The following is a 12,324-nucleotide window of genomic DNA, read 5'->3' on the forward strand; positions in this document are numbered from 1 at the left end:
TGAAGATTCTGTAATTGTTCCCCTGCAGTATCTAGGCCAGGTAGAGGAAACTGCATGGTACAGAGACCTCCTGGGAACATCAGGTAGAACAGCAGGAAAACAAAAGCAGTAGCATTACCCTCCGCACAACAGAAGCACCAATAATGAGAATAGCTGCGAGGAAGCTGTAATATACTTCTGACATCTCTGCTCATTCCAAACCCCCCAATTAATAAATACCATTGCTGACTCACTGTATATATACATCCCCTTCAAATAGGGGTGCAAATAGGTGTAGACCACTGCTATGCAGTCCTCAGTCTAACCCTTTCTGCCGTTAAGCTGATTGCCATAAACGAATTAGCTATGTAGAGCCACATTTGYAACAGCACATTCAGAGAGTGTGACTACCCACTTCAGTGACTACATTAGAAATTAACTGTGTGACTGTAGATGGGGTCAGGTGTTTTACTACCTATTGACTAGAGCAAGATTAGAGGTAATAATAATAATAAAAATCTTTGGAGAAGGCCTAGAAGGAGAATGCTGATAAGTACCAATTTTACATTTGATAATTAATTAGGAGAACATAATAAACTCCCTCTCTCCCCCTCTTTGCTTGTCRTTTGGACTTGTCATTTGGATCAAGAGCCGTATCTTCTAAGGCATTTTACCAGGCAGAGAGGGACCTGCCTTTGTGTCTGGTCTCCATGTGCTGCCCTAACATGAGTGGTTAAAATGACAGGAATGAGCAGATATAAAATGGTCGCAAGCTGAAATACATCCTTGCATCAGAGATGCTGTGTTGCAAATAGGATACCACATTGCTAAATACCTTTAGTGACCATCGGCTTTTAGAAAGTTGTAGCAATATACAGTGTTTGGAGGCCTTCGCTGGCAGCTGGGCCAAACACTGATTTAACCTTCCCATGTGTGGGAATARGTCTGCTTCTGTCTTTTGTTCTAAATTTCCATTTCTCTCTAGTGGCATTAGCCACATTCGGATTACCTGGACACAGCCTGACAAAGTAGCCCCAAGGAGAAAGTTGCATTACAATTCAGGGGCCACTGGTTGAGCACTTCTACTTAAATCGTTTYCTTTTACCCAGGAACGAAGCCATAGAAAGTTAATGTTAAAACAGAATAATGATGCTGGTTCACTAAATTCCCCAAATAGACCTTCAAACGGAGGTTGTTTACTCCTCATGGAGGTGCTCTGACAAACAAGTCTGTTAAGTTTCAGGAAACCAATATTTAAATGACCTTTACAAAGCACCTATAGATAGACCATCCTTTTGTTCTCCTCTCTTCTCCCACCCCACTGCTTAAGTTTGTGCAGAAAAAAACACTGGGAAAGACTACATAGAAAGCAAGCAATTGTACAGACTGATTTCACCTGCTGTGAGGTGCACAACGGCTGGCTGCTGAGAACACTCTTGATTCCTCTGAGAGGAGAGTCTCACGTGAGCTCTCAGAATAGGACTTCACATGCATCTAAGCTGGAGTAGAATTTCATCCCAGTCCTAGTTTCTGCTGGAGAAGAAAAAACACTTGATATTACTAATGTAAGAGGTGTGGTTAGCTCAGGAATCAATGCCAGAAGATGCTGAAATCACTGTTGTAAGCTTTGGAGAGCTGGAAGACACTGGTTACAGGATGGAGTAGGTGCCCAATTCTCTTGAGTTTCATTCTGGAATTGAATGGCTAATGTGCCCTTGAAAATCCCAGCCCCCATTTCGTCACTGTTGCAGTTACAACAGTACAAAGCCAATGCGGTAATGTCTGCTGTGTTACAGAATCGCTTTATCTGGGGTGGGGGGGGAGAACCCAACACCCAAACTGTCAGACTAATCAGGGAATTAGCAGTATTACAAAAGTGCTCCTCACAAATGCTAAAATGCAGACATGACTCAGATTAATTTTCAGATCAGGAAACTTATCTTTCTGGTGTGCAGCACTGGGCTGTAAAAGAGATTTCTGGGTTTGTTACTGATTTGTCTGGTGGCGCTTGGCAGAGAAACACAGGACTTTTAGAAAAATTATTATTATTTCAAAATCTAATGGAAGAGATTTAACAGCTTTTTGGAAACATTACATTTTCTCTATTTTTGGGAGATCTTTGACCTTTCTTAAAGGCTTCAATTGTCCAGGAATGTCACATCTGATTTCTTTAAATATTCATAAGAGGAAAAACTCACAAAGCATATGAAAGGTTAGTGAACTTTGCTTTATTTTGCTCACAATGCGAACTTTCAAATGATTGGAAAATAATTTCCTTCTATTTTGAATGATAGACATTAAAGATAGAATTGACCTATTAGATCACTGTGAGCATTTCCTTGACAATGTAGTTCTGTTTCACTAGTCGGAAGAAAGGAACATACATTTCTGAGGAGAGGACTGAGCAGTTCCAAGGGCCAATAATGGTTTATGGAGAGCCTCATCACAGGGAAGACCTGAGCCAACTCAGCAGTGACTGGATGCCTTCACCATCCAGCTTCTGTTTGGTGGCCTTGTGAAATGAATTAGATGCGTCTGTCCAAAGTAGAATGACCGGGGGTGAATAGCACAAAAAGTACATCTATGACTGCTTCTTTATATTGGCCGTCTTGGCAGCATGGTGAATAGTAAATGGATACGGAAACTGCTGTCCCTTTGCTCAGAAACTCCCAAACAGGGACCTAGCTATGTGGAGGAACCTGCACTTCCTTCACCCTTTGACATTTTGTTATTAAGTACTAATTTTGAAATACATAAACCAGTTGATGAGCACAAAAAGAACTAGCGTAGCATAACAGTMATGTTGTTGGTTAAAAGCACCCATCTATATTCCAGTGCTCACATGACAAAATGTATTTTCCACAGTGTTTCCTAGGCATGGCTTAACTGGAGGATGTTTTTTTTTCATAGATTTTTTTTTTCCTAAACCAGCTTTGTACTAGTAGAATGTATTTCAAATGGCAGGAAAAGACTTGTTCTTGTCTGGTTTGGAACTAATCATGGAAAAATCTTAACATATCCCAAAACTGGAACAAACTGCTGCACCACAGTGAGCAGWTCCTGTCTACTGGCTATCTAGGTGCTTCTTGTGAGAATCTCATTCAGTCCAAGGATTTTCCAGGGCCAGTCTGCCCTGTGATTTAAAAGTCCTTAAACAGTATCAGAAGGTTTTCTTTCTGTGTGTCACCAAAGGGTGACAGGCATAACTACTGCTGTTCCAGTTAAATATTTATCCTGAGCCTCCAGGGCATTTTACCAACTTTGACTGAGGCCAGCTCTGTGCTACCGTGTCGCAAGGATGATGTATAAGGAATATATTGCAGGCCGTCAATCTAACGCAGTCCGGAAGCTATGATGGCACCTCCTAAGTATACTGAGTGAGTGTTAGGTATTCAAAGTCTATTAATGTTAATCTTCAAAAAGCTGAGCAGTATCCCGTAAACACCAGGACAGAAATATATCCCTTCTTTTCATGGAACCAGAAGAAAATTCTCCCTCTCTGGGGAGATGGGATAGGAATCAGACACTGTCCCAAGTGTGCCAAGGGTAGGGAGAGTTTAGGGGGAGCCAAACTGTCATAACGTACCAGTTACAGCCAAATGCAAGAGTTACATAAGCAGCTGTTCCTTATCAGAGACTTGAGTGTGATATGTAGAGTCTGGATATGTAATACAGCTGTAGGGGAGCACGTCTAAAAGGCAGTAAGGTCTAAAGAGTCTGAGCTTGTTCAGGCCTCACTGTGTCACTGTTGGGTTAAATCTAGACCTAGGTCCATGTTGCATCTACAAGCACCACAGAGTGAAATGGGAAAAGAGGGAAGTCCGCRGGAGGGTGGGTGAGGTGGTGCCAAACCGCAGTGCCGTGTCCTTGTGTGAGTGGTCTGCCATTCAAGGAATGGGAATACTGGTGCAGCACATCTCTCACGAGGCCTCTACCAGAGGGATTTTCCTTTTCGATAAGTGGCCTTTCTCTGGTGGCTATCACTTTTGTATGTCTGCTTGCCTTTAAGGGTACAGCCCCATGCCATTGGCAATCCCGTATGAAGACACAGCTGGCTCAGAGCTTTCCATGGTGGCCTGAAAAGCCCACTGCTCTCAAAGCATGTCCTGAGTTGTTCTCTTTGATGGCCAAGGCAGGCTTCTGCTAATGTTTTCAGACACATGGTTGAAATAAGAAACAGATCCACATATGCTGAACCCTGGGAGAACTGAAAGGATGTAGGAACTGAGGGTCACAGTAAGTCTGGTCTCTTGCTATCTCAAGTACTAMACCCAATAGCCCCCATTGATTTTAGAAAGGGTTTTCAGTCTGCCTCCTTTCCCTCTTGTMTGTCTCGAGTGCAGCACCAGTGAAATGTGTAAAGAAACTGTGATGAGGCCGTGGGTTTAGCTGAGCTCTTCTGAAGCTGTCCCTGYTGTGGGGGTGTCACTCTGTGTTTCTTTGTAGATGACATCTGTATGTGCTATCTGGTGCAGCAGACACTCTTTAGTGGTTCCCAAGTTCTCCATACTCCCATCTTCTGGAGTAAATGCCACACAGATGAAGATTAATATCCATGTGTGTAATGCCTCCTTAAAAGACCCAGATGAAAGAAACAAACATAATGACAGAAAAAATCCCTTTAGGCTGTGCATGCCCATTTATATGCTTGAATAGAAGTCCTCAGTGACTTTTGAGATGCCTTTGGAAACCTTGGCCAAACTATTTCTTAAAAGGCCTTATAAAGAATCCAGTTTGACTTGGAGTTTTCCCAGCATGGTCTTAGCTGCAGAGCATTTAATTCCCTTGAAGTAGGTAGAGTTTGTTTAGCTCTCTGTATTTGTGGAATTTTGCATGTCCTGGAGAAACCCTTCTATTTCCTACATTTCAGAGATACTGTTCTCTCATAAATTTCTGTTAATTTAATCTCATCTTAGGTTTTCTCCTTGTTATTCTTTGGCGTGACACAAGTTGCTTTAGATGGCTCTGTCCTTTGAGCTCTCATGCTTTCCCTCTGTTCAGTGTTTGTGTTTGAATAATATACAAGAAAACACATTTCACCTTGGCATTTGGCAACGTCTTCCCCTCCTATCTGTTAGACTTTAAGACTTTTCTAAAAGTCCTGCGGTAGGCTTGCCTGACTGCTGCGTGTCTAAGTCTTTTAATAGTTCTACTAGCTTTAATTTTACTTGATTTCACTGCTTTATTTTTATATGCATGCCAGACAACTCATCCCCTCAAGAATGTCCTGAAGGCATCCTCTGCCATAATAAATAACAGAAGTGATAGTTAAAATATACATGTATAAATAGTGTTTGCTCTGCTGTGTGAGTTTGTCTCGCAAGTAAGAAATTGTGACTGAAGGCTTGCACCTATGCATTCAAATCCTTGCTGTACAGAGAAACAAACTGGAATGTGCTACAGCGATTTCTTTGATAATGTCTGGTTTATAATTTACTTTTGGCTGAAGCAATCAGCGAGGGAAATCCATTTGAATAGCTTTGTAAGAACACTTTATTTTTCTAATGTTGCAGGCTGCAAGTTTCGTACTCTGATGCTAAATCCCTTTCGTATTGTCCAGGTCCTGGGGAGAGGCATTTATTTAAAAGTAGCTGAAATGAAGCACAGCAACAAACTATAAGTGATTTTTGGCATTAAAAGTGCAGTGACTGTAAAGTGGTGGCCCAACTCCATGTTTTAATAGGCTTTAACATATCAATTATAGTGCTGAGTAGTAATTAGGGCTATACAGCAAAATGCAGAGTGACCTCAAAACCGCTCCAGAGTTGTGGGATCCTGCAGGAAGGGGGATTTGGGAGTAGACCAAATTCTGGTAATAATACCACAGGACAGGAAAAAATAAAATGCCACTATTAAAAGATGAGTTTTCATTTCACAAGCCTTACCTACCCTCTGAAGGTAGATTCTCCCCACAGCATGCCACTAAGTGAATGTGCAGCTCCTCTGGGATCACAAACAGCAGCATGTTCGTCCTATCAGCCTGCACAGCCTCTGTATGCCCTGGTCCCTGCTCCATTAAGATGAAATGCATTTAAATGCCCTGCACCACTTGGCTGTGATCAGCTTCTCGGGAAGCCTCTGGAGATGGAGGTGAAAGCTGAGAGCTGGGAAATGCTGCTTCTCATTTCAGCATGGCCTAAATACACCCCTGAAATTCCAYGGCACAAAGGGGTGCCCGGCCTTCGAATACAGTCCTGCAACCATGCACTCAGCAAGTGAAACTGCAGCGATTTTGGCTCAGAATAAGTCACTCCAAAATTTCAGAGGACGGGGACACTGTAGCCCCATAATAATAACAGTAACAATAAGAATAACAATAATATTAATAATAATGATGTTTATTACCGTCAGAATGATGCAAAAATCAAAACTGCAAACTTTCTTGCTAGTTGTTTCCTGCCTGAATTGCCCTTGAGGCAGTGAAATGTCCTGTGTGTGGTACCGGGGATGTTTGATCGTAGGCACTGTGACCTCCATGTGAGTTTGCCCAGTTGATCCTGTAACGCTGAATGAACCAAGCCCCAGAACGACTCTCCCTTTCAGGGTGGAGTCAAAGCCACAAAACACTTCTCCAATGTTTGTAGCCAGCAATCAATTGTAAGCTAAAGAAATATTTATTTTAAAGTGTAAACTGAGCAGCATGAAACATTTCCCCAGGATATTCCTCTTGATGTTACTATTTTGATATGCCTAAGTTCATTGGTATAAATAGGGTGCAGTTGTCGTCATATTTAACTAAAAAAAGTTCTCCTCGGTTGACAGCATAGGTATCATAAAGTCACGTCATCCCCTACTAGAGTAACTTTCACTGGAGCCAAATGCAAGTGTCTGGATGACAATTCTGCTTTTCTGGCCTTGCCTGGCATATAATTTAGGAGCAAGAGAAGGCTTGCAAAAGCAAAGATTTGTAGGCTTGACACAGAGCACAGATGAATCATATACTTGAAAACTTTATCCACCATAGTTGAAAACAAAATCAGATACAAGCCAAAAATGCAAACTGGGCCCCCTGGATGTGACATAGCTTGGCTTGCCTCCAGGAAGCTTCAGCAATCTTCTAGCACAGTTGGAAACGGGCCAACAARTGTCCTTCATGAGGGTGGATGGAATCAAACGTTCACAAGAACTAATTTCTTCATGTAAGATCTAAAAGAGAGAAATGGCTGTACTATGCTTATGAAGAGTGAGATGAAAGATTATCCCATTTTAGGACTCAGTCTTGTCTATCTAGTTAAGCACTTTTATAGGCCCCATTACTGGACTGCCTGAGTGTGCCAAAATCTTGAATATTTATTTTTGTGCATGGGATGGTCTTATATTTGCGTTACAGGCAGTAAATTGAGGAGCAGCAGCATGGATCCCTCTCAGGTAGCTTTAGGTACTTCACCGAGGTAGTTTAAGCTTCAGGTCTAAAACTTAAGGGTCCCATAGTAATCAGCAGGGGACAAATGGACAACCCCTATGGGAAATTAGACCATAGCTATCCTTTGGAAATGCCAATCTCTGTGACTACTCGAGCAGCACTTATGGCATGTTGTGGCACAGATTTGTGTCCAGATGTCTTTCCCGATGTCATGTGTRCATCTTTAGGGGGACTTAAGCTCAGGTCTTCCAAGCTTTATTTTGATGCCTCRTTGCTGGACAGGCTTTTCTTTCTATCCTACATTTCTTCACAGACAGACAGAAATAGAGGCTTAGGTACTAGGGATTAACTTGTACATCTTCTAGTGCTAAAAGGGCAACATGGCTATTCAACAGGTCTGAATTTCTCTAGTAATTCTGTGAACTATTTTAAGCCTCTAGTTGTCTGCTTTAAAGTGACTTTTCAGTAAAGATTTGGAGAAAAAAGCTAACACGTGCTTCATTAGGGAATCCAACATTTTCTTTCCAGATTTGCTCAATGGAACATGCTTAATCCCAAATTCCGCACATTGAGGGTGAGTTAAACYGAGACAAGGGATAAATAAGAACCCGCAGTAAAGGTCCTTCCTGTCACTTCCCTGCTGCTGCTAYAAGAGACCAGTTATTGTTTACAAATAATTACAGAAAACTGGAATATGATTAGGCTAGAGCATAGCCGAATCAGGAGACGTGAATGTGAATGCAGTATTGGGCCAGAGGCTAAGAGGACTGATATTAATATAGTTAGTCTCAGCACTAGTTTAAGTGAGGAGGAGTTTTATTTGAGCCAGTGTACTCGAGCATAAAAAACTAAAGCAGAGTCAGTCTGTATGAGGGCAGGGATAACTGCCAAGACTCAACTGGATATGTAACACATAGTAAATGCTTAGAGTCACCTTGCCAGACAAATATTTGCCTTTCACTTTGAATGAAGACCAAATCATGTTCTAACTAGTAGGACCAAGAAATTCCACACATTTTACTAAGTTGAGTGTCCTACAGAAACTCCTATGGTAAGTGTACGAGGGCAGACTTTGGGGGTTTGCTGGACAGAAAGAATTTAAAAAAAAGACCTCAGGAAGATATTTCAGTGTAGGAAAAATGAGAGGGAATCCTGGAAGCAGAGAGGGAAGGAGAGTGGAAAAAAGCTTTGTAAATGCGTGTTGCTAAGTAACTGTACTTGGTGGATAGACTTCGTATTTAGAGATGGTCAGAGGGGTGGAATCAAGGAGCTGAAGAGGTCAAACTCCCAGGGGAAATACTGGAGAGACACTATTCCTCTTCTCTGAATCAGATTAGCTCTGACAAATACACTATCGGAAGAATTAAAACCTGGAGTGAAAACCCCGGTCCCTGGACATTTCCAGTCATTTCTAACCACCACGTTAGCCTRTTTGTCTTGTTCAGTGGATCAAACTCAGAAGACAATGGTAGACAAAGGACGTTGATAAAACTCTTCTTTTCTTGACAGATGTGACTTTGGTTTCGTTATTTAAGGACTGCACTTAAGGACAATACTCACAACGCTTTTGAGTCATTTGCTCTGTCTGCTATAATAATCTTTTATGAGCAATTTTTTGAAATAACTGGTTTTATCAGTAGTTGTTACTAAATGAGCGCTTTGGTTGGGTTTCAATGCAACTACCCATTCTAAAGGAAAACATAGAAAATAAAGACTGGGTAAGGCTGAACYGGGCCAGCTGCTTGATCACTGAACTAAGCAAGAGCAGAATTCGGTTGCTAGTTATGCCTCTGTTCAATGCAGTCTTCCCTCCTACAGTTTTCCATTGCTTTAAAATGAGCTAGTAATGAAGCTCCCACAATTTTTCTTGGGAAATCTAGGCTCCAAAGCTCTCTGGAGTCAATAGTAATCTTTCCACTGACTTTGATGGCCCTTGGACTATGCCCTAAATTTCCATCGCATTTCTGGGATCTGTGTCTGAAATTCACTTGCTTTCCCTGAGCTTTGTCATGCGTCATTCTGGTTAATATATTTGCTCTCATATATATAACATGGTAAGCAGTTAAGAAGTTTTCCATCTTTTACTCAGTAGGAAACATTGTCTGACAGTCTGCATGATTTGCTTTTCTGGTTTCATCCTATTACAACTAGCTATATCCCCTTGGGCCCCCATGATTTCTCTTCCTTCTTAGCATCTGTACAGTCATGTTTTGTTACCTTGTGTCACGTATATAAACATGGAAAAACTTAATTAAAATGAACAAATGTATCAAATTGTTTCACAATATACTATCTGAGTACTTATGTACCCTTCAAAGGCATATCTGAACCATCTGAATGAARTACTGTTTAGCAACTATTAATTAAGTGGTGTTTATACAATGCTTTGAACATGTAAAGCGGTGAGAGTTCCAAGCATATCACCAACATTGTTATCGCTGTTGTACGAAAATGAGGAATGTACTGAACTTCTGTGAATCTCTCYCAATTATTAAGGACTTCGGGAGAATCAGCACCAACAAACTAACAGATTGTCTTTCTTCCAACCGGTTTGTCCTTTTGTTTTAAGAAAATGGTACGAAGTGTAATTTTTTTTTTTTTTTTGGCCACCTTGTTTACTTAAGCACATTTGTCAAAGCCCATCGCAGCATGGTTATTCTAGCTTGAAGAAATCCTTCCGGGTCAGAAAGTCCTTTGGATGGCTCAGTTCCAACTGCACTCCCTTCCCATTCCTGCCTTTTAAGTCTTGAAATTCTGTCAGGGTCCAAGCTGAATTCCTGAAACCAGTTGGAGTGTGGTTCTTCTTTTGTTCCCTGCTGCCAACTGCAGAAAACTGCCCTCACCACTTTTTTGTAGTCRCCGGCTTTAAAATCTCTAAGTCCCACTGCTTCCTTTGAATGGTCAGACCCAAAGCAATGCTTTAAACCTAGGAATGGCTTTGCAGAGCTTTTCACATATATGTAGTTTTGGATGAACTGCTGTGCTCTGTCTCRTTTCAAGGAAGAATGTCTTAAGCGAGCTGTCTGTTTCTTAAGACTATCAGAGGTGAGGCTAAAACTTGCAAAATAACATCTGCAAAGCCCAGATCATCCTCCAGTATAGAAATACTGTTTTAATTCTTAAAATCTGAGGGCTAGAAATATAGTTCTCTCAGTGTAATTAATTCAGATAAAAGGGATGTCTTCCATTTTTAAGATATATACATTTCTTATATAACATGGCTAAAACAGAGAACTTAAAATGCTGTAGGACTCTAAGTTTTTTTTTCCACTTGAAGGTACTAGATGTTTAGTTAATTTTTGTCCTCTTACTATTYATCAGTGAATTAAATTACTGTTCTGCTTACAGATAGAGCTACAATCCAATTCATTAATCATATTGAGATTTTTAAAGCTGTGCTAGTCTGTTAAGACTTGTTCTTCATAAGGCTGGAAAATATTTCTTTCATCAAAATAGCTTAATGCCTATAAACATRTTCTAATTATATTTTCTTGGAATTAATCATGTTCATTTTGTTAAGTTTGGGATCTACATCTGAAGTAGATCTGAATTGTGAGCATCTGCCACATTCCCTTCAGACATTACTGATAAAAATAATGGTGTGGGATTTTCAGAAGTGCTCATTGGCCTGATCCTGTTCCTATTGAAGTCAGTTGGAGTTTTACTCTTACTTCAGTGGTATGGATTTCAGCCAAAACTGAGCACTTCTCAAAATTTTATAGTTCTGGCAATTTTTTCCAACAACCTAAGAAAAAATGTCTACATAAGGTGTCATTTGATTTAATATAAGCAGTAGTTATCCCTGTCTTTTTCTAAAATAGAAGCTTAGAGAGCATTTTTGAAAGGTGATTAAAAATCAGTGTAATATATTATCAGAGGTTTACATTTTTTACATGAGAAAATCCTTTAGAAAGCTACAGAATCCCTTCCAGACTCAAAAGACAATGAACTTATATAAAAAAAGGGCTCACTTGTGCAGCAACTAAGACAATCTTTTTGTTTAAAAACCCTCTGAGAGGTTGATTTTTATCTCATTAGTTCATCCACAATCTTTTTCACTGTGGTTTATTCACAGGGACCAAGTTCTGCGGTTCTTAACTCAGAGTTTGGTCTGGCCAAATAAAGCTTTTTCCTGAATAATGGCCTCTGAGTTTGGCCTATCCCAGATTCCTGATCTTCTCCTTGAATGCAAATGAAATCATACTTTCAGCTCCATTTATGGTTAAGGACAGTTCAAAGCAAACCTGTTGAAAATAAAGCAAGAAACTCTTTACCCACCAAACTCATCATCTGTGTTATAGAAATATGAATTCTARTGAGCCAAATTTGAACACCCAGCAAAACCCTACCTACCACTTAGAATACTTTTTGCCCTTAGTTTTATTTTGTTTAAATGCTATGGAGTCAGCAGTGGAAGTCATGTGAGGGGGTGCAATTCTGGGAAGAGGGAGCCAAAAAACCATTCATTTCCCACAGATGATCGGACCTGTCAACATTTATGAATCTTACTAATTGCATTCCAGTAATGCAGAAGGCCCCTAGCTGAGATCAGTGCCTGACACCACAGACAGGTATATGGGGTGGGTTTCCTCTCACTTAACTTTCTAAAAATTGGCTGCCTTGCTGTAGATAGCTGTCTAGACTCCCTTTATAAACTATGGAGAGAAATAGCTGCATCCAGAAGGCAGTGTGTTGCATCCTTCCTTTTATCTGGGTGACTGAGATGTGACGAATCACCCTCTGGCAGTTCCTACRTTTCCATCATCAACAGGGGAAGCCTGGTGACTAGACACCCTCATTGGAGACAACTGAAATTGGATGAGATGGATCCCATCCAGGCTGCCTAGGCACACACCCCCCTGATGGCAGTGACTAAAGATCTTGCAGATATATGTATATTTAAAATAGCGAGCTCAGACACTGCTACCAGTGCAGGTGTGCTGACACGATGTGGAGTGGAGGCCCCACAGGGGAGGGTATCA

Source organism: Rhea americana, unplaced genomic scaffold (genome assembly GCF_003343005.1).
Source record: "Rhea americana isolate MKP2758 unplaced genomic scaffold, rheAme1 scaffold_10, whole genome shotgun sequence".
In the NCBI taxonomy this organism is placed as follows: domain Eukaryota; kingdom Metazoa; phylum Chordata; class Aves; order Rheiformes; family Rheidae; genus Rhea; species Rhea americana.